This window comes from Bos mutus, chromosome 1, assembly GCF_027580195.1.
Source record: "Bos mutus isolate GX-2022 chromosome 1, NWIPB_WYAK_1.1, whole genome shotgun sequence".
In the NCBI taxonomy this organism is placed as follows: Eukaryota; Metazoa; Chordata; class Mammalia; order Artiodactyla; family Bovidae; genus Bos; species Bos mutus.
Genome location: NC_091617.1, coordinates 150219145 through 150242666, shown reverse-complemented (window position 1 = coordinate 150242666; position 23522 = coordinate 150219145). Strand labels below are relative to the sequence as shown.

At 44.2% G+C, this 23522-nt stretch overlaps 2 long non-coding RNA genes across 4 annotated transcripts in view; both read right to left on the bottom strand.

The window, feature by feature from the left end:
• LOC138989371 (uncharacterized) overlaps window positions 1–16907 on the bottom strand; it is a 38934-nt gene extending 22027 nt beyond the window's left edge. For 2 of the 3 annotated variants that reach the window (XR_011465562.1, XR_011465563.1), the window contains exons 1-2: window positions 16617–16907; window positions 5512–15563 (exon numbers count right to left, since the gene is read on the bottom strand). This is a non-coding gene — a long non-coding RNA (uncharacterized lncRNA). The remainder of the gene's footprint in view (window positions 1–5511; window positions 15564–16616) is intronic. The other variant, XR_011465564.1, reaches the window with a different exon arrangement.
• Window positions 16908–21185: 4278 nt separating this feature from the next.
• LOC138991853 (uncharacterized) lies at window positions 21186–22607 on the bottom strand. The gene is made up of 3 exons (XR_011467749.1): window positions 22490–22607; window positions 21873–22125; window positions 21186–21275 (listed from the first exon to the last, which is right to left on the bottom strand). It is a non-coding gene; the product is annotated as an uncharacterized lncRNA (long non-coding RNA).
• Between the last annotated feature and the right edge of the window lie 915 nt (window positions 22608–23522).

Sequence of the window (23522 nt, the reverse complement as noted above, 5' to 3'; positions counted from 1 at the left end):
TGCTTTGGGCTGGCCTCACCTAGGCTGTTTGTTTAGATACAAGATGTTACTTCTCTGGACCATTGACCTTGTGTAGAGCAGGCAGCATTTTCTGCCTGCCAGCTCTGCACCCTTGCAACAGGCTATGAACATCAAAGAATTACCCTCTTGTAACAAAATCAGCCCTTTAAATCACTCAGAAGACTTACAGTAAGGATCACTACCCAGATTAATTTGCTGCCAAATAAAGAGTCAGATGCTAAGATACATAAGAAAGAACAGCCAGATGGTGGAGTTTGAAGGGAAAAGTGCATGAGTTTCCCTTTATTTTTTGTTTTGGTATTTTCAATTGAATTAGTGTGGCGGATCTTTTGTAAGTTGATGTGTGCTGAATTTTCACTGAGTGTGCTCATCACACTGATATTTCTACTTGGGGTGGCGGGGGTCTCTCTGAACAGCCGCCCACATTCAGGACAGCGTGATAGTGTCATACCATTCTCAAGGCAGCCTCCCCGTGTTGCTCTAGGTCTGCGGTGTTCCCTTTATCCAGCGGCAGTAAATGAAGGTCTTTGAATTGGCAGCATAATGTGAGGGATACATCGCAAAATAGAAATGCGGGTACTTTGTTCAAAAAGCAGTAAGACCTTCACAACAGAGACAGCAGATATTGGACCACATGGGGAGCCCCCCGAGAACAGGGTCCAGGTGATTCAGGCATCACAAACTCATGAAACCGGCACTGGGGTACCAGCAAGGAACAGCAAATTCTTTCTCACTATCGAGTTAGTAGTCATGCCAGAGAGTTGGGGTTTGCAATTTAGCGGCCAATTAAATACTTTGGACTGGAAAGATGACTCTTACATAAGTTGTGCTTCCAGAGGAAAACTGTCTATTTGTAAAAGAAGGCTCCGACCCTGAATTTCTTGGAATTTAAAAGATGATTCAAATTACTTTGTAATTACATTCCTTGGGGATCCATAGGGATCTCTCTTGGAAAAGGTTTTCCACTGCATTTCATTTAGATTCCATCTACGTTCATACATTTATATTCATGTCATAGGTTATTTGGGTAACAACCCAAGCATTGCAACATTTCAGGGTTCCAGTTGTGTTAGAGTTTATGAATCTGTCAACATAAAGCAATCACCTCTATTGACCGTATTTAATTTTTAATGCAGGGTTTCTCAAACTGGGTTCTGTAGAAGTGCTCTTGGGTGCCCTAACTTTCAAGTTTACTTTATGTCTTAGTCAAGTTGCGACCCAAAGGTTTAGAAGCCATAGTAATTAATGAGAAGATCTGTGCCATTTCTAATGACCATATGATAATCAAATACTTAAAAAATAGTTGAGGAAAAGGAACAATGGCAATCTTCATGCAGATAAAATTTGCCCTACTGGTTAAAAAACATTGAGGTAACCAAATATTGAGAAAAAACAATGTTACCAACAACAAAGGTAGTTTTGAGTGTTCATTGCACGACGCACACTTTTGGTGCATTTTTCAGTCCTCTGAGTTGGGTCCTGATTGAGCCCCTGTTTTGCAGATGCAGAAATTGAGTCAGACCGAGGCATCCAGCAGAAGGGGCGGAAATCAAAGTTCAAGCGCCAGAATCTGATTCTAAAGCCAGGGTCTCTCCCACCAATGGCATTTCTTCACACACTTGGGCTAGGAAACCTTTACACATGAAAGTTTGTGTCATTTTAAGCTTTTATAGGATCTGCGTTTCTGCAGAACGTGGGGAGACATGACTGGTTTAAAATGCAGGCTTTATTGTTATTCAAGATTAGGAATCCAGAGATAATTGCCACTGAACAGAGAGTTCATTTCTCACAGTTACCGAGAGATGGGGCAACGTCACACCACGTGGGGCCATGTGGGAAGCACCAGGGTGAGTCAGGAGGCAGAGAGAGGAAGGGAGCAAAATGTGGGTGAAAGCCTTCATTGTGGTCTTTGTGGGAAGGGAAGGATGAGACATAGCAAGTGGGCGGAGGATTAACCCATCTGAGTAATTTCAGTGGTCTCCAAAGTATAAGGACTGTCTCAGATTGCCTTGTAGCTGGCCCCTAAGTGATTAGGGCCAGGGCAGAGTGGCCTGGCCTGTGGGAGGTGGTTAAGGCGTGGGCTCTGGGTCAGCTGATTTGCGTACGTAAGGTATGCTTGTGGGTGAATCATTCACTGTCTCTGGGAATTGGCTTGCCTCTGGGAGGAGCAGTCTTTGTTAGCCAGCCCCCAGATGTAAAGCATAAGAATATAAAGCATGCTAATACAAGGACCTGGAAGACCCAAGCAGACAAGAGACCCAGAGCTGCTTGCTGTCTGGTCTAAAGTGTCGCCTCCTGGGAGCAATGTCCTATCTTTTGTTAAGAGAAGATAATACATCTTTGAAGAATAATGAGAAAGCGATAATGCAAAAATGTACCTGCCGCTCATGCAGACAGACCCATTCATCAGAGCTGCAACCATAGAGCCCAAGGATGTAGACTTGAGAATAAAAGGCACTAGAAAGAAAGCAAATGTGACACTTGGTGATTGCAAGCAATCCCAATTATTGCTTCTTGGGAATTAGGCAGAGAATATAGGCAAATTAACATTTTTTCAAATGCATATTTCTTTTGATTTCCTCTTCTCACTTTGCTCATCTCTCAAGGTCAATAAACAGAATTAGTGTTGATGAGCTTAGGCTTCCTCAAGTCCCACATCAGAGGTCTCACTCAACCAGTCTCTACCCTGCCACCTGCTCTTGGGTAACTAGTCTCCGAGCTGGACTTCCAGTTTCCCTCCTATTTCTGCTGGGAATCTGGGAGTCCAGGGGGCTGCAGACTGAAGGCATCAAGATTTCTGGGTTCCCTGATCACATCCACCCAGAAGACTGAAGGGCAGTTGCTGACCTTGGTCCCTGTCCTAACCACTGTGCTCCTTCAAGGGTCAATTATGATGCTCGGAACTGAGGCTCTCAGACTTTGGTGAGCAGCTTATGGACTAAGAGGTTTCCTCTTGCTCCATTCTCCTAAAGTGCAGGGAACCCAGGCTCTCACATCCCAACAGTCTGATTGGACCCCTTTCCTCAGGAAGGAAAGCTGCCCCCCTACTCACCTACAGGCAGCTACATACCCCTTTGAGCTCAAAGTTGCTCTACTGGCTTTATAAAAGGCAAGGTGATGTTCCATTATCAGTCTTGCTAGAACAGATTAAAAAAAATACAACAGAAAAAACTCATTCTTCCCCTAGAGCATGGTCCTACATGTATGTTCTGAGAGTTGCAATCATTTTCCTCACCTCTTTCTACTCCCAGCCCAAATATTCTCAAATAGAACTTTAGGTCAAGGTTAAGGCCATTTGGGCTTCCCTTGTGGCTCATATGGTAAAGAATCCGTCTGCAATGCGGGAGACCTGGGTTCAATCCTTGGCTTGGGGAGATCCCCTGGAGAAGGGAAAGGCTACCCACTCCAGTATTCTGGCACGGATAATTCTATGGACTGTATAGACCACGGGGTTGCAAAGAGTCGGACATGACTGAGTGACTTTCACTTTCACTAAGGCCATTTTGTTCTATGCACACATCTTGACATTTTGGCTGCAGGTTCTTTGATACTTAAACCCACTTATGAGTAGACATACAGTCTGTCTTTCCAATATTGGCAGTTAAAGCTTTATGATGGGTTAGTAGAAGTAATGTGTTTCATTCCTAATTCTTGTATTCATTCTATAATTCTCTCTCAAGTCAGACACTGTGATGATGTTTTAAAAAATACTCATTTATTTACTTAGCTGCATCAAGTTTTAGTTGAAGCATGTGGAATCTACATTGCATTATGCGGAATCTTCTGCTGTAGCCCGTGGGCTCCTCCACAGCACGGGGGATCTACATTGTATTATGTGGAATCTTCTGCTGTAGCCCGTGGGCTCCTCCACAGCACGGGGGCTTGGTAGTTGCAGTGTATGGGTTTAGTTGCTCTGCAGCATGTAGCATCTTAGTTTCCCAACCAGGGATTGAACTTGGGTTCCCTGCATTACAAGGAAGAGTTTTAACCACTGGACCTCCAGGGAAGTTCCTCTGTGATGATCTTGATCACAACTTAGCAAATTATAGCCCATGGAGCAAATCTGGCTGGTTGCTTACTTTTTATGATGCAGGAATGTCCTTAAAAGTCTAACTGGAACACAGCTATGCTCATTTATTTGCTTATTTTCTATGACTGCGTTCAGGCTACAGTTGGAGAGCTGAGTAATTGCAATATAAAATGTATAGCCCACAGAACCTACTGTCTTTATCAGCTGGCCCTTTGCAGGAAACATCAGCTAGCTGCAGCCTAGATGATGAGAGCTTCAGTTTCTGGCTCCAGTGTTTACCAGGAGAGTGACACTGAGATGGTAACTTAACCTTTTTCCACTTTAGTTGTCACATCTATAAATCAGTCATAGAAACACCTACCTTAGAGATGTGTAAGAAAAAAAATCAGCAGTCTTAGAAAGTTCTCAGTAGTGTTTTGCACCTGAGAAGTGCTCCATGTAGAAATTAGCTATTGGCATACAAATATCATGTCAGTGGGATCATAAGGCGAAAAAAATGGCTGACTTTGGATAAACTTCTTGAACATCTCAGTTCTCACAGATATCCTGGTTATATCATCTCTGCACAGACAGAATCTGTGCCCTGAGGTTTTTGCTGCCCAGGTCTTATCTAAACATGTCTGTTACATGTATAGATGATGAAAACAATGCCTTTAACCTTGATCAAGATCATGTATTTCCAAGCACTCTGAGTTGATCGTCAATATTACATACACTAAGCACAATGTTTGACAAATGCTTTGCTGATGTCACAAAGAGTGGCATGTGGCAGGTAGACAAGAAGAATCATTTGGGAAGAAGCCAGGAACTCTTAAAATGAAAGAAGCCATTAAAATGTAATTTTCCGATAAGCTCAAGTTTAATCTGTCTCCTATTCTTTATCATGGACTAGATCCAATCTGTCTTAATTGAGGAGGTTACATGATAGTTCTCATAAACAAAAATTCCAGAGTTTGGGAAAATCATATGCTTTACCTAATTTTAAGCCTTATTTTGGGCTTCCTGTGTCACCATGCTTTTGAATGATAAATAACAGAACAATGCTATTTACATTTATAGAATATTCTATTGAAAGCAGAAGAATACACTTTGTTTTCAAGTTCACATGAAACATTCTCCACATGCTGAACCACAAAGCAAACCTTAGCAAATTTAAGAAAACAAAAATCTGTATCAAGCATCTTTTCTGACCACAACACTAAGGGTAGAAATAAACAACAGGAAAAAAAAAAAAAACCTGCAAAACACCCAAACACATGGAGGCTAAACAATATGTTACTTAAACAACCAAAGAACCGCTAAAGAAATCAAAGAGGAAATTAAAACAGTAAACCTAAAGACAAATGAAAATGAAAACATGATGATTCAAAATCTATGGGACACACATACACAAAACACAAAATCTACAGGATACAGCCGAGGCAGTTCTAAGAGGGAAATTTATAGTGATACAAGCTTACCATGGGAGATAAGAAAAACATCTCAAATACCATAATCTTCCATTTAAAGTAACTAGAGAAAGAACAAATAAAACCCAAAGTTAGTATTAAAAACTTTTCATCGAAACATCAACCTACCAAAGAATTGACAAAAAAGAATTTGAGTTCCTTTACACCCTTGCCAGGTGGCTGCAGTGCTGGATAAACAGGATGCCTTAGCTCTCTCCTCACACCTTCCCTTGGGGGTGGGAGATGCTTCTCATGGCCTCACAGGGAGGTGGTGTGGTGGTGTGGTCATGCTGACTGGGAGACCAGAGAATCTGAGCTCTTTCATTGGCTTGGCCACGTAGCCCTGGACTATTGAATCATCCTCTCTAGGGTCTGTATTCCTGACATGGTTCATTTTATTTGTCAACTTGGAGGGCATTTTTGGATGAGATGAACAGTTAAATTGGTGAACTTGAGGGTAAGCAGATTGCTGTCCATAATGTGTGTGGGCCTCACCAATCAGTTGAAGACTTGAATAGAACAGAAAGATGGACCTCTCTCAGCAAGACGGAATTCTCTGGCAGAACGCTTTCACACTTCATTTGCACCTTCAGCTCTCCTGGGTCCCACACTGCAGTCATAGACTTGCCAGCCTCCATATTTGCCCAGGGCAATTCCTTAAAATCTCTTTCTCTCTCTCCCCTCAATATCTGTCTGTCTGTCTGCCTCTGATCTTTGTTTTTCTCTGTGTATATCTATCAGTATCTACCTATATAGATATTGTTGTTGTTGTTCATTTGCTAAGTCATGTCCAACTCTTTGCAACCCCTGGACTGTAGCATGCCAGGCTTTCCTGTCCTTCACTATCTCATGGAATTTGCTCAGAATCATGTCCTTTAAGTTGGTGATACTATCTAACCTTCTCATTCTCTGCTGCACCCTTCTCTTTTTGCCTTTCCCGGCATCAGGGTCTCTTTCAATGAATCAGCCAAAGTATTGGAGCTTCAGCTTCAGCATCAGTCCTTCCAATGAATATTTAGAGTTGATTTCCTTTAGGGTTGACTGGTCTGATCTCTTTGCAGTCCGAGTGATTCTCAAGAGTCTTTTCCAGCGCTACAATTTGAAAGCATTGATTCTTCAGTGCTCAGCCTTCTTTATGGTCCAACTCTCACATCTGTACATGATGTAGATTATATCTTATATCTACCTATATAATGATGCACCTATCTCTATGTAGATACATAGAGATATCCTATTAAGAAAACCCTGACTAATACAATTTCATTTATAAAATAGCACTTTTAAAAAGACCATCTTAACTCAAATAAAAAGCTACGATGGATACCCAGAGTTGAGTCATTGACCATCACATGTAAATGTCCTTTACCTCAAATGTGTAACTTTGCTTTGCTTCCTTACACAGCAAAAGACCTTCTCAACACTGGAAAGATTGAGGGCGTAAGTCCTGGAGATAGATTTAGCTCGACAGATCTAAACCTGAACTCTGCCACTTGGGAGCTTTGTGGGCAAACTACTTAACCACTCTAGGCTTCAGTTCCCTTGTCTGTAAAATGGGAATAATAAAAATGACTACACTGTAAGAATATTATGAGAAATAATGAGTTAATACAAGTAATTTTAATACAAAGTTTCTGGCACTCAGTAATTGCTTGTCTCAGTTAAGATAGCCTCACTGCAGTGATGACTATCTCATTTTTTTGGGCTGGAAATACTTAAGTAGTCAAGTGGGGCCTTAAGGGAAGCAGGAAAAAAGTCAGTGATATGTCTGGAAGGGAGATAAATGAAATAATTGGAGGACAGAATTAATATCTTTCACAGTTATTATTATTAATAGCATGTATTTATTCATGTCTATACATATTTAATTAGTATTATGAAGTATTGGATCAACTTTCCTTTGCTTCCTTGCTCAGGGCAAAAGACTTAGCATTAGATTGATGCTTTCTGCAGCAAGCATATTCTCCATCTTACTTAGCAGAGATAAGTATGCTTATTAAGAGATGGTACAGCTCCTCCAATAGTTACAGCCCTGAGCTATGAGATCATCAGTCACCAAGAAGATGAGCAGTTTAGCATCTTGAGCTGATATTAAGAAGCTTTCATATGGAAGCAATTACACCCTTGGTGGTGGGGGGAAGAGTTAACATGCAAATATGCAACTATTTACTAGCTCTTGGAGATCATGCCTCCTGCATTTCATTCTGAACTTCTTGCTCAATGTCTTTCAAACTTCCCCTACTAATTTTGGCTCCTCAGAAATAATTCCACCAAGGCAAAAAATTGGCAGTCAAATAAGTTTCATTGGCCATTAGATGACTGTTAACTTGTAATTTTCCATTGCTCTCTTCTCCACTGACTTTCTGTTCTTCACTATATTACTTGAGTAGCGCATAGCATTGACCTTGACATATGATATACATTCACTTATCAAGGGTCAATCCATTAGCTGGATTCCTCCCAGGGAGTCTGAGCTGTGTTAATCAACTTCAGAATGTTATACATGGACACAGTATATTTAAGAAACTTCTAAAAACATGTGCCCAGAGAAATTGCTACTCAGGGAGGGACATACAAAATAGTTTTTATCTTTATTTTCAGATGAATTCCCCTTAAGAGTTTAGGTATATTTAGGTAAGTGATCTCTGTCCTTAACAACCTTGACATTTTTGAATTTTCCTTTTGACTTCCTCAGTGTCTTATGAGTGTGACTACCTGTGCCTCTTGGAAGGCTCACTGTCTCTGAAGGGAGGAGGAATGCAATCCAGTTATGCATTCAGTCAACTTTTATAGAATGCCTACTACATGCTAGATGGAATTTTAAGCAATGGGACACAGTGGTGAACTTGCTGACCAAGCCATCTTGTGAACATTCTGGTGGATAACATAGATAATCCCAAAGAAATTTGGTAAACAGATCGTCTCATTGAAATGAGAACACTTTGGATGTGAAAGAGTAAGATTCAGCATATATTTTGGAGGAAAATCCAGCCTGATGTTTTGCTGGATTGAATGTGGGATGTACAGAGAAAAGTGAGGAGTCAGGATGAATCCCAAATTTTTGTTTTTTGCAACTGGGTAAATGTTAGCTAAAGAGGATGGGTAACTATATCACTGAGGGTTTTCATGCAGAAAAGAAAAAAAAAAGAAATTACTCCAGGTGTCTTGAGCTGAAAGAGGCTTGATAGAGGGAATTGAGAGCTTCCAGAAACCTAGGAAGAGCTGAGGAAACACAAGGTAGGGGAGGTGACCAACAGTGTTCAGTTCTGCCACCACTGTTTGGTCCAGTGAATTTAGGAGCTGTTGCCTCTAACCAGGTATTAGCAAACTACAGGAAACTGAGATGATGCTTGCAGCTGCCCCCATGAGGAACAGTCTCAATGGACCTCCCACAGGTCACTGAAAAGAACTTGTCTGCCAGAGCTCCAATGTCCAACACTGATGCACATGACATAAGAATACATAATTTTTCTCCTTTACCTTTAAAATCTCACACTAGTGCATTTCAGTAACAGAACGCAGCAGTAACCAGAAACGGAAAGGCAGGTGAAACTGGAAGATTAAGTTTCCAGCCTTTTAGCTGATTGACAAAAGGAGGCATCCAGAAGACTTGTGTATCCAACTGCTTAGAGCTCAGGGGAAAGGTGAGGTTGAAAATATAAATCGGAGCCATCAACATACAGATGGTAACTCAAGGAAGGCAATTGGAGAATATTACCTAGGGAATAAATAGAGATTGAGGTGAGGTCCAAGAACAGAGTTCCATATACTTTTGGGAAACTGGGAAACAATGGCATTTGAGAAATGCTCTAGAATAAAGATGGTTGAAATGGGGACCTGAAGTATACTTGAGTGCCTTAAGGAATTCAGTCAAGACTAGGAGAGTGTTAGGGATAGTTAGCGAGTTGGAGACTGACAAGTCCACACTGCAGTATTTAAAATGGACAAGGACTTCCCTGGCAGTCCAGTGGTTATGAATCTGCCTTCCAATGCAGGAGACTTGGGTGTGATCCCTGGTCAAGGAATGAGAAAGGCGGCTTCCCAGGTGGCTCTAGTGTTACGGAATCTGCCTGCCAATACAGGGAACAAAAGAGATTCGGGTTTGATCCCTTGGTGGGGAAGATCCCCTGGAGAAGTAAATGGCACCCTACTCCAGCATTCTTGCCTGGAAAATTCCATGGGCAGAGAAGCCTGGTGGGCTACAGTCCACCGAGCCCCAAAGAATCAGACACGACTGAGTGACTGAGCACATCACACAGAGGGAACTAAGATCCCATCTGCTCCAGGGCCTCAAAGCCCGGGTACCACAACTAGAGAGAAGCCTGCACATTGCAACAAAGGGCCCACACACCGCAGTGAAGAGACCCCGCAGGCCGCAACTAAGACCTAATGCAGCCATAAATAAAAATAAGATAACCAACAAGGACCCACTGTAGAGCACAGGGAACTCTGCTCAGTGTTATGTGGCAGCCTGGACGGGAAGGGAGTTTGCGGGAGAATGGATACATGTATACGTATGGCTGAGCTGCTCTGCTGAGCACCTGATACTATCACAGCACTGCTAATATGTCTGTGTGTGCTGTGTGCTCAGTCGTGTCTGACTCTTTGCCACCCCATGGGCTGTAGTCAACCAGGATCCTCTGTCCATGGGATTCTCCAGGCAAGAATACTGGAGTGGGTTGCCATTTCCTTCTCCAGTTAATTGTCTATACTCCAGCATGAAATAAAAAAGTTTTAAAAAAAAGACTAGGAGAGTGCTTAGAGGTCAGGAAGAGGAGTCGATACCAGCCAGTGAAACTGAGAAGGTGAGAAAACAGTGTGGAGATGTAGTCTTCTGAATGTCTAAAGAGGAGAGAAGGATTATCAGGGTCAAATGCTGATAAAGATGTTAATGAGATGAAGGATGAGACTTTCACAGGGATGTGGTGAGACGGAAGTTACAGGTGATTTCAACCAGGGTGGTTTCCAAAATCCTGAATGAAATGGGCTGGAGGGAGAACTTACTGTGAGAAAACAGTAAAGGTAGCCAATTCTTTGGAGCAGTTTTGATGTAAAGATAACAGAGGAAAAGCGTCGCAATTGAAGGTCGTGTGGAGTGTGGGCAAGTCATGTTTAAAGAAAGGCAACATCAGCGCAGCTTTGTGTGTTGATAAGCATGAAGCAGGACCATGAACTTCAGCTTGAGAATGGAACAGTCAAGACAAATTGATTGGATGGCCATGATAGGATTCGCTATTCTGACTCCAGATAATGCTTGATACTGTAATTTTTTTAAAAGGAAGACATAGAGGTCCATTTCAAATAAATTATTGGATTATTAAATATACACACCAGTGAAATTGAGGAGATGTTTCCAATAAAATGTAAAAAAGACCAATATTCTATTTCATAAATTATTTCTGTAAGTGCTAGAGGCAGTGAATAAAGAATGAATTGTAAAATTATTGGGGGGAAAAGTAGAGGAATGCTTTTTGAAACCTCTTTGCTATCAGATCTTTTCTTATATCACTTTATTTTTATTTTTTGTCTGTGCTGGGTTATGTGGGCTTTTCTCTAGTCGCAGCCAGTGGGGGCTCCTCTCTAGTTTCGGTGTACCGGCTTCTCCTTGAGGTGGCATCCCTTGTTGCAGAGCATGGGCTTCAGAAGTTGCAGCTCCCCAGCTCTGGAGCACAGGCTTAATAGTCGTGGCACACGGGCTTAGCTGCTCCTGGCATACAGGAGATTCCAGGACCAGGGGTCAAACCCACATCCTCTGCATTGGCAGGCAGGTTCTTTTACCATCGAGCCATCAGGGAAGCCCTCCAACCAATCTTAAAGAAAGTCAAGGGCATGAATTTTCAGAGAAGAGGCAGGTGAATTCTTCATTTCACATTATTCTCACTAGTAATGTGGAATGAGAAATCTGCAAAGAATGGTGGAAGTATCAGAAGAAGTGGGTCAGCTGGAGCCAAGGGGCTGTCACTGGGGGCCATGAGTGAGGGTCTTGGTTTTCACCCAGAGGGCTGTGAAGAATCCATTTAATGGGCAAGAGACAGTAGGTTCTTGAATGGGGTGACAAAATGACCCTTTTTGCCAATGTCAGTGGATCCACGTACTGTTTGCTTTCAACAATGTTATAACCCTTGGAAATGAGGGAAGTTCTTTTGGAATAACGTGAATGTTTATACCATGACCTACAGTACCACCTCACAAGGAGTCCATCCAGGTGGCTCTGTGGCAATTCCCTTAAAGCTCCTTTTATTGTTTGTTCTCATTTGTTTCCACAATAGTGAACACGTACTTAATTGCAAAGCTTCCATCCATAAAAATTCTTATCATACCTCATTGCACAGATATCTTTCGTATGTGCTAGGCATTTTCCAAAGCTTAATAAGTCTGCATCTGATTTGCACCATATTATTGAAACAAAAACAGTCTTGGAAATATGCCTCCCTAAAGAGGCTTTAATAAATTACAATAGCTTTTGCAGCTATGTACTGACAATCTTCCTCTTCCTAGTCTCCAGTAAAGTTCTGCTTCCTGTGCTTTTAAGAAAACTTGGCTGTTTAGGTGGGAGATAACAGTTGAAAAATGCTTCTAGAGTTAAGGAGGTAAAAATTAAGACCAGATAAGTTTAAGGGAATGGCTTAGAATGGCTTAAATATTCGCACCAGAGCTCCACAGATAGTGTCAGCAGGATGACCACGTTCTCTAGTGAATCTTCCCTGATGTGATATAATGTTCTTTAATTCCCTTTCTTAACATCTGGGGAACCGCCAAGAGACTCACACTTCTGATTCATCAGCCCTTCACAGTATGTGAAACATCCCTCTGTATGAATTAGTGAACAAGCAGTGACTTCAGAAAAAGCACGGTCGTTCAACACTGAACGTCGAACACTGAACACTGAAGGGAGATAACTGATGTTCATGCTTTCTGGTTTTCTGTAAAGTAGTGGAGAATGACTCTCCTACCCCGAGGCAAAACAGTCATGATTCTTTAGGCTTCTAGGAGGATGGGGGTTTTTCTGGAAACTGCAGTTGTAAAGAGGTGGTGGGTGGTTGGCAATCCAGAGAGATATACAAGCGGGCTCAGAGAAAGGCGTTGGAAGATGCTTTGGAGGAGATAAGATAATCTCAGAAAATGGACAAACATGAGCCAAACAGGAGTGTGTAGGCATACACACACACACACACACACACACCTTGTTAAGAGGTATTAAAGCAAACTGAAGCCGTTAAGTCCCCAGGGCCAGAGCTCTGCACGGGCAATTCTGTTAACTGGAAAGCCTGGTCCTCTGTAGTGTACACCGTTCATGTCCTGGTGGGTACTCGGCTACTGTGCTCTCTTGGTGTCTTGCTGAACTGAAGGATCTTGAGGGCACAGTACACTGAGTTTCTGGACAAATGTTGGTCCCTCAGTCATGTCTGACTCTTTGTGACCCCATGAACTGTAGCCCACCAGGCTTCTCTGTCCATGGGATTCTCCAGGCAAGAAGACTGGAATGGGTTGCCACTCCCTTCTCCAGGGGGGTCTTCCCTACCCAGGGGTTGAACCTGGGTCTCCCACAGTGCAGGCAGATTCTTGACCATCTGAGCCACCTGGGAAGCTTCTGCAGGCTGGGCCCTTATTCCAAGCGTGCTCTTGCACCTCTGCTATTCTAGAAATGTTATAATGTTGCAATTTTATTCCATGTTCAATGATCTAACAAGCAAGAGTACTGAGTTTTGATTCTCCCCTATCAATCCATTGCAGCTGTTGCTGATTATTGGTGTTGATAAATTGTCTTGTTTTCAATTCTGGTTCCATCTGTGGTTTAGTAATACCCATGGGGTTTGGTTTGTGGGGTTCTAAACCCAGCTTTCATTGCACAGCCTCATTCTGTGTGTGGCATGGGCTTCCTCTTCTCTAGATGCCCCACAGCCACAGGACACTCGACAAATGAAACTGGAATGAAAGACACACCTTTCTTTTGCATGTTTTCCTTGCTCTGAAGTACCTAGTAGATAACAGTTATTGTTGCCTCTTTAGAATTAAACCCTCGCTTGACTCTGGCTGCCTTTGAAGCCAAGGTACCCCTTTTCAAGCAGGTGGCTCTGTGCTGAGATGCTGTCATCTTTCTAGACCATTCCGCACTGCAGTGATGCCTTGTGCCGCTGAAAGGAGCAACAGCCCCACCATCTGTGTGACCCTCTGTAGCTTCCCGAGCCCCCCGTGTCCTGGGGTTGCTCTTGGGAAGTCTTGGGCAGGTGGTGCCTACGTGGACTTCACCTGAGTAGATGGACTCAACCAGCTTTCCTTGGCATTCTCTAAGGCAGAGCTTAGCTCTACAAGTACCAAGATGTCCTCAGCTTCATGCCTGTCTTATCAAAATACAGTGACTCTGGCTCACCTTCTAGCATTTTCCCTCTGAAAATAAATTTTCTTAGGGAAGTAGGTTTATGACAACTCTAGAGCAAACCTCGGGAGAAGGCAATGGCCCCCCACTCCAGTACTCTTGCCTGGAAAATCCCATGGACAGAGAAGCCTGGTGCGCTGCAGTCCATGGGGTCGCTAGGAGTCGGACACGACTGAGCGACTTCACTTTCACTTTTCACTTTCATGCACTGGAGAAGGAAATGGCAACCCACTCCAGTGTTCTTGCCTGGAGAATCCCAGGGACGGGGGAGCCTGGTGGGCTGCCATCTATGGGGTCGCACAGAGTTGGACACGACTGATGCGACTTAGCAGCAGGAGCAGCAGCAGAGCAAACCTCAAGATTTTAAATGGGCGATTGTAATACCTTGACTTAGTTCTTACTGTTTAAGTCAGTCCAGCTACCTATTCTCCAGTTTCATTAATTTCATATAATTGAATGAATTCTTCTTGGTCCTTACCCTACCATCAGGATGGATGGAGTGAAGCACCCTACCAGACTTTCAGTGTACCCTAATTATACACCAATCATTCTAGTCCAACAATTTCTGACCTGCACTGCCCACAGGACAGACTCGGCTTTAGTTTCAATGTGAAATCAGTTTCAGTGGAGACATAGAGCATCAGAGGGGTTGTGGTAAGGATCTGAGGAATAACAGTGCACGTGACCAGAAATGAGGAAAAGATCAGAACATCTCTTTAAGGGTGGATTTTTTTTTTTTTTCTAGAAGAAGGAGAAACCTACCCTGATCATCAAGTCAGCAGTTGCGGAAGATAAAATGCTGCTGGGATATATATTTGGAGGGAAACTGAGTCCCCAAGGGAGTCTCCACTGCACTCTCTGGTGCAGGCTGTAGCTTTTTTCAGGAAGGGCTGGAAAAGCAACAGGAATCTTTGGCAAAAGGGGAACATCCTTCCATCCCAGGCTGATGTGGACAAAGGTACCGGCAGAGGCCCAGAAGGTTCAGCTCTCTCCCAGCCCCAGATGCTCTGATGGCAGCGGGTCCCACTGTTCCCTTTCCTTCTGGTTGTTTTACTGGGTGCTGGGGAAAGGCATGAGCACTGGGGTCAAGTCAAGCTCGCTTCAGATCCTGGCTTTGCAGGTACCAGTATAATGACTTCAGACACATGACCCCACTGTTTCCACTACCTGATGGTAGAATGGGATGCTGACGGTAAGTCCCCCCGATTTTTGAGGATTTAATGAGACAACGCATGGGGAATGCTCAGCACGTTGCAATGGAAAATCAGTGAAGTTCCCTCCACTTCCGATCTTGGTCCTCAGTCCCTGATGGTCTCACGAGCAACTGAGGGCACAGCTCAAAAACCTGAATTTGAGAGAGAGAGTTGACTGGGTCTGTTCCTGAGACCATCCAGCTCCTGGTTGAGGGAAGGTCCTTTCAGCCGCTTGTTCTTTAGTCACTCAGTTGTGTCCGACTCTTTGCGACCCCATGAGCTGTAGCCCTCCAGACTTCCTTTCTCCTTCACTATCTCCAGGACTTTTCTCAAACTCATGTCCATTGAATCCACGATGCCATCCAACCACCTCATCCTCTGGCGTCCCCTTCTCCTCCTGTCTTCAATCTTTCCCAGCATCAGGGTCTTTTCCAATGAGTCAGTTCTTTGCATCAGGTGGCCCAAGTATTGGAGCTTCAGCCACTAGGGGGCACCAACTACATGGAAAAGAAAGGGTTGAATTTCAGAGGCTCAGTCCATTGCCCTGAGATGAATGCCATTTAATTTATTCTCTTGGAACAAAGTTTGGGCGTGGTTGATGCTGAGAAGTGCCCACTATTTCTGCTGCGACAGGTGGTGACAGTTTTATGTCGTTTGAAGAGTTTTCCTGGATCCCTCCCGTGTCTAGCTATTGTGGACACTCAAAAAAAAAAAAAAATCTGCATTTTTACTTTCAGTCCTTTTTCTTCTATATTTATGCAACTAAAATAGACAATATTCTTAGTGTGTGAAAGAAACGCGTGGATAAAAGAAGGGTCTTAACATTAAAATGTTTCAGATTTTTTGAGCCAACCAGGTTTATGTCAGACCATTCAATCTGAAGACATATATTTTCTTAGCCCTTTAAATCTGGCTCTTAAGTGGACATAGCTAGTGTACTGTTCCTGAGATATCTAGGAAATCAAAGTGTTTTTCTTATCAGAATTAACACCTCTCTGCATTTGAAGGTAACTAAACCCTGAGAAGCATGAGATGCAATGGGTTTCTGGAATCCACAGCAGAAGGGGACAGAGAGAAAGAGATAGCAATATACCCAGTTAGTCCAGAACACAAAACATGGCCAAGATAGGAAATTTGCTTCCCAGAGTGGGAAAAACTGATGCTCTCCAGTCCCGTTTGGGTAAAGGAGCCTGGATGATTTCTTGGGCATTGATTAAAACTCCTCCAGTATAGCCATGCATTCTCTGCTTCAAAATTCCCTAGGTGTTTGCCAAAACTCCAGGTTCCGGGCCCCACTGCAGAGTTTCTTAATTAGACTCTGGAATGGGCAGCCCAGGAGTATGCAACAAATTCATAGGTGACTTTATAGCTCTTAAGAACTGCTGTGCTAGGGAATAATAATAATTCAAACTCCACTGACATTTAAGGATGTCTCTCTAGGACCTTTGTTCCAGCAAATTTCCACCTTCTAGAAGAATCTTTGAATGCTCTTATTGCTTTGAAAAGAGTCTAATCCAACAGCAGGGCCCTCAGTGATCAGCAGTACTCACCTCGAGACTCTTCACGCTCCAGAATCGTACATGTGGTCGGCACACTGCCAGGGTGGATTCCTCGGATTTGTGATTCCCCGGTGTGTATTCTGAAGGGGCTCTGAGCTGCACACTGGGATCCAGGGCTGTGGTTGTAACCAGATGGATCTCAACTACATGAAGCAATGGTCCCAAGGAGACAGAGGGGTGTGGGTGGGAACTCTGGGTGTGCTGAGGAGCCCCTCTGAGCCTCCAGTGGGCAGAGGCACAGGGCACGGAGGACACGGTGTCTTGTGCTGCTCTCCAGGGAAACTCCACCGGAACACACATCGAGTGCCCACAGGCTCCATTAACGTCTCTCCAATCGTAAGGAAACGGAAACGGAAACGGAGCGGTCGGTCGGAAACTGGTCTTCAAACATCCTGTGTCCGGTTCTGCTTCTGGAAGGCACTTCTAGCGAACCTGGGTGATCAGCTAATCTTCCCTTTAGCCACATTCTGATTTCCAAGCGGTCAAGGAACCAGGGAGCTATTTCACTGGACCTGTGTCCCAGCTGTTTTGCAAAAATAGAAAATCCAGACAAAGCTGAGATGCCTTGAAGAATCGGCACATTGCATACGTTTCTCTAAAAATGCATCTGTGAATCTCTTTCAGTGTGTCCATCTAGCGCTCCGCTTTAGTTTTTATTGAGAAGAAATCAGTCACAGATCTGACAAAATTGTAAGTGAAGGCTGAAGGGCTCACTCTCGGGGTGAGTCTCCTGCTCACAGGTAATTCACTCCTAAGGCAAGGAACTTCTGTCGGGTGTGTGAGTAGAAGGATGCAGGACAGACTTCATCAGGGAGCATGGAACCTGGTGCGGCACACAGGACTCCACACTCACAAGGGCCCTGAGCTTGATGCCGCGCTCTGTGGCCACCATCCTGAGATCCTTAACACTTTTTGAACAGGGGGTACTGTGTTTTTATTTCGTGGTGATCCCCCCAATTTTATAGCCAGTCCTAACAGAATGAATGCAGGGTGGGGGTGTCAAAAGCTCAGGATTTGAAATCAGGCCGACATGGATCAAATTCGGATCTGTCCCACCTTGGATGAGTGATAATGTCTTCTGGTCCCGGGTGCTCCTATGTACACAATAGAATTACTAAACCTGTGGGGGACTGGTGTGTAGACTAAGCTCATCTAGTGTATGTCTGTGCTTGGTTCTGGCACCAACCCAATCAACACAGATAATCCCCCCTCCTCAAATAATGTAAATATTTTAAATGCACCTAGTTCTTGAAATGTATGGCAAATAAATACAGAACAAAGTATGTATTTCTTGAGTAGCTCTTACAAGTACTACCCCCAAAGTCCATGTTTATAAAATATTATTTTTGCTAACTTGTAAGCCCAAGGAAGTCAGTGAAATAAGATAAGACTGTGAGTAATGAATCAGAGGCTTGTCAACTTATGTCCATAGGCACTTCTCATTGAGGAACTCCAGAGCCATCTTCTATGATATCCAGAGGCTGAGCCTGGTCCAGTCTCCAAACATCCAAGAATAAATGTGGATAAATGGGCTTCCCAGATAGCTCAGTGGTAAAGAATCCACCTGCCAGTGCAGAAGACATAAGAGACGTGGGTTCAATCCCTGGGTTGGGAAGATCCCCTGGAGGAGGGCATGGCAACCCACTCCAGTATTCTTGCCTGGAGAATCCCCATGGACAGAGGAGCCTGACATGGGGTTGCAAAGGGTCTGACACAACTGAGTATCTGAGCACAAATGAGTAGAAGAGAAAGCAGACCACTTGGGAGTGGAGGCATTTCCATTTGTTTTAACAGTGTGATCTTTTAACAGAGAAGTTGTTAGGAGGTGGGGCCTCAGCCTTGGCTTCCCTACTCACTAATGATCTTGACCAGTTCCTTAAACATCTGGGCTTCAAGTTCTTTATCTGTAAAATAGGAAGCGCCAGGGTCATGAAACCTGCACAGTATGGGAAGGAAGAGGAAATCCACTTACAACAGGTGGCCACTTGCTGTGCACTGCATGGTGGTTTACAATTGAGAGGTGTTACCTCTCTGCAGTAGTTCCACACTCGTGACCAGGGACCCGTTGGGAGTGTTTTAATTATTAATTATTTTCTTAAATTGGAGGATATTTGCTTTATGATGTTGTGTTGGTTTCTGCCATACACAAACAAAGCAACTGACAAAGGATTGATCTCCAAAATATACTTGCAGCTCAACATCAGAAAAATAACCCAATCACAAAACGGACAGAAGACCTAAACAGACATTTCTCCAAAGAAGACATGCAGATGGCCAACAGACATGTGAAGAGATGCTCAACATCGCTCATTATTAGAGGAACACAAATTAAATCTACAGTGAGGTATCACACCTATCAGAATGGGCATCATCAAAAAACAAATCAACAAATAATAAACGTTAGAGAGAATATGGGGAAAAGGCAATGGCACCCCACTCCAGTACTCTTGCCTGGAAAATCCCATGGATGGAGGAGCCTGGTGGGCTGCAGTCCATGGGGTCGCTAAGAGTCAGAGACGACTGAGCAACTTCACTTTCACTTTTCACTTTCATGCATTGGAGAAGGAAATGGCAACCCACTCCAGTGTTCTTGCCTGAAGAATCCCAGGGATGGGGGAGCCTGGTGGACTGCCGTCTATGGGGTCGCACAGAGTTGGACACGACTGAAGTGACTTAGCAGCAGCAGCAGCAGAGAGAATATGGAGGAAAAGGATCTGTTTTAATCTCAGGACTTACCTATGTGCTCAGAGGCACTCGGACTCTCCCCCTTTGCCCTTGCCTTCCCCCTCCTCCCCCTCCTCTGCCCCTCCTCCCCCTCTTTCCCCCACTTCTTCCCCTCCTCCCACTTCCTCCTCCCCCTCCTCCCTCCCCTTCCTCCCTTCCTATTTCCCCCTCACTCTCATCCTCTCCCTTTTTCTCTTTACCTAACTATCTGGGGATCTATTCTTTTGGCACAATTTTCACTGTCTCAATTTGGCCATTTACAAATTATAAATGAAACAAAAACCTACAACTTCGAGCGCTGTTCTTAGAATTTTAGGAAAGAGTTGTTTTTAAGTGTAAGAGACTATATTATCCAATTTCATTTTTTCCCCTGGGTTTAGGGGCCAGTTAAGAACATGGGAATAGTGAAAACCTGTGCTGAGCTTCACACAATGTGGTCACTGTAATAGCTACTAACCTTGTGTGTCTGCCACAATCTTGGGACTTTCATGATTTGTACCCTGCTCCTCTCATCCTAGTAATGCTGTGTGGCCAAATATAAGATCTCTAGGCCTAGAGAGAGCAAGTAACTCACTAAAAACCCTGTAATTAAGAAGTAGCAGAGTTGGACTGTGAAGAAAGCTGAGCACTGAAGAATTGATGCTTTTGAACTGTGGTGTTGGAGAAGACTGTTGAGAGTCCCTTGGACTGCAAGGAGATCCAACCAGTCCATTGTAAAGGAGATCAGTCCTGGGTGTTCATTGGAAGGACTGATACTGAAGCTGAAACTCCAATACTTTGGCCACCTGATGAGAAGAGCTGACTCATTGGAAAAGACCCTGATGCTGGGAAAGATTGAAGGCAGGAGGAGAAGGGGATGACAGAGGATGAGATGGCTGGATGGCATCACCGACTCGATGGACATGAGTCTGGGTGAACTCTGGGAGTTGGTGATGGACAGGGAGCCCTGGAGTGCTGCAGTCCATGGGATCGCAAAGAGTCAGACACGACTGAGCGACTGAACTGCACTGAGCTGAACTGAGACTTCACTTGGTATGATCCTCTCAAGGTCCATCTGTGTGCCTGCAGATGGCTTTATTTCATGCTTTTTCATGGCCAAGCAATATTTCAATGTGTATCTGTGTGTATTGAATCTTCTTCATTCCTCTGTCAGAGAAAGACTAATATCCTATGATATCACTTATGTGTGGAATCTAATTTAAAGTGACACCAATGAGCTTACTTATAGGACAGAAACAGACTCACAGATCTCAAAATCAAACTTATGGTTACCAAAGCAGACGTGTTAGGGGAAGGGATAAATTAGTAGTTAAGATCAGCATATACACACTAGTCTATATAAAAGAATCAACAAGAACCTACCGTACAGCACAGGGAACTCTATTTAGCATTCTGTAATAACCTATATGGGAAAATCTGAAAAAGAATGGATATGTACATATGTGTGTGTGTGTGTGTGTGTGTGTGTAACTGATTTGCTTTGCCATACCCCTGAAGCTAACAGAATATTGCAAATCAACTATACTTCAGTTTTAACACAAAAGAAATAGCAGAGCTGGCATTTGGGCTAGGTTTTCAGAGGTCAAGGCTGCTCCCTGCAAATAGAAGGCATTAGGAATGGCACCCTCTGTCTGTGACTCCACAGCTGCTCTGGGGCCTCCTGCTTCCCCGCTTTCCCATATGTCTTGGATCTATTTCTACTTTGCCTCTCCTTTGTCTTTTAGCTTCTACCTTGGCCTCACCAGCACTGCCCTCTAAGCTGAAAATCCTGCTGTGCCCTGATGGTTGAAAATCTGAAAGCATCCTTTGCCTTGCCCAGGACAGAAGGAAATGACAGGAAGAAAATACCTCACTGACGGGTGAGATGAGATGGTGTTTGAGCTGGTCCATTCAAATCACTGAGCGTCTGGCCCCAGGAGAAGAGACCTGGAGGAGAACAGATAGAATTGCGGTTCTGTTTTGCATCTCAGAAATAGTTTTTCCAGAGGGACCACATCCTAATTCTGTTTTATCAGAGCCAGTCCTTCCTGATGGGTTGTTGTTAAGTAATGAGGTCAAGTAGGATCCTCTGTTGAGGACCCACCCAAAGTTGAACAGGGTCTGGGCTCAGAGTTCTTTGGGAGAAGGATTGTGAGAACCTTCCGATGGAGAAGTGTGAATTACAAGCTTGATTTTGGCTCTGCTGTGACTGCATACATTGTTATAGCCAAACACTCCAGGAAACCAACTCACTCAGGACAGCGTGGATTGTGGAGGGCTATTACATCAGCAGGACCGAGGCAGGGTCTCCCCTTTCGCCAGGGACCCGGATAGACATTTGTGAAAATCTTATATACCTTAAGTGTACTGCTCAAGCCCACATCCCCAAATTCCTTAAACCTGGCCTGGAAAGTGTTGAAGGGAGATACAATCAGGTCACAGCCATGATTCATAATCAGAAGGGTCCGCTGGTTACATGTTGCAACCTACAGCAATGGTGCCATACAGATTACAAAGGAGACTGACTACACAGGGGATTCTTACGTTCTTTCTGGCGAAGGGAACTCTTGGTGTGGAATCTGGTGTCTCTCAGTCTGGGAGGCCTGTTCGGCCGTCGGCATGTAATCTCCATGGCTCCCAGGCACATACTCCAAAACTCACTGGGAATGTAAGATGGAGTTTCCCTCTTTTTCAAGATGGAGTTAGCTCGGCCAGCTCCTTTCCTCCTTCAACATGACCAGATACATTGTCAAGGGATTTGCAAGTGGGAAACAGTGGAGATGCAGAAGACCATTTCCTAGAGAACAGACAGAAGATAGTAAAGACACTAAAGGCAGATGGAAAGGGAATAGAAAAGACTGTCTCACAGATACAGTGGTCTCAGAAGAAGAGCAGAAATAGTCACCTTTATTCATCTGTAAGCCAGGCTGGGAGCCAGATGGTCGGATCCACCCTGCAGACCCCCCTCCTCTCCCCACATCACACTTCTAGCCTACAGGTGACCTGCATCCCATCCTTGATAACAGAACAAGGACAAAGAGCTGGGACAGCCTCTGGAGCCCGCATGGCCCGGGCGCCTGACCCAGGCAGGCTGCTCGTGTGCCGACTCCCAGCCTTCTGGCTTTCTGGTTTTTTTTCCTCCTGGGCCATCTGTTTCTCACCTGCCTGAAGGCTGCAGCCTGGTTTCCATCTGGTCAGCTTGCCAACAACATGGGAAGCGGAATATGACACATGGCGATCCGTGGAAAGACAGGAACCAACAAGGTTTCAAAGTTGATCATCCGCAGATTTACTGGCAATTAGAAAATTTGGCTCCTTTTAATTTATTTTCATCTGCTTGCCGAAAGTGATCGATTGTATTAAAGCAGTGAATTCCTTACATGTTTTGCTTGCCAAGTCAGCTGGAGTCCAGATGGTGATGTTGACCTTGTGAGAGGAACACATTCTTCCCAGGAATTGTATATTCAAGGAAGAGTCAAACCTCTTGCCCACTCATTGGGAGACTTGGACTTTTATTTTTTTTCTTTTGAAAAATCACAGACATGTCACACACGGCCAACTTAAAAACAGTCATGACCTAAAAGTTGAGAGTTATGTTTTACTCGGTGGGAATTTTTAGGACTTCAAGCCTGGGAGACAGCATCTAAAGTAACCCTGAGAGAATTGCTCTGAGGAGCTGGAGGCGGGGGAGGAGTTGTGTTATACAGAGGTTTACAGCAACAGGCAGGTGTGTAACTGGGAAGGTTCATCTTGAAGTTATGCCAGATCTGCTTCTGTGACTTTAACCCGCATCTTGCCACTTTTGTTACTGGTGTTATTGTTCGGTCGCTCAGTCATGTCCAGCTCTTTGTTAACCCCAAGGACTGCAGCATGCCAGGCCTCCCTGTCCATCACCAACTCCCAGAGTCCACCCAAACCCATGTCCACTGAGTTGGTGATGCCATCCAACCCTCTCATCCTCTGTCGTCCCCTTCTCCTCCTGCCTTCAATCTTTCCCAGCCTCAGGGTCTTTTCCAATGAGTCAGTTCTTCGCATCAGGTGGCCAAAGTATTGGAGCTTCAGCTTCAGCATCAGTCCTTCCAATGAATATTCAGGACTGATTTCCTTTAGGTTGGACTGGTTGGATCTCCTCGCAGTCCAAGGGACTCTCAAGAGTCTTCTCCAGCACTCAGTTCAAAAGCACCAATTCTTCAG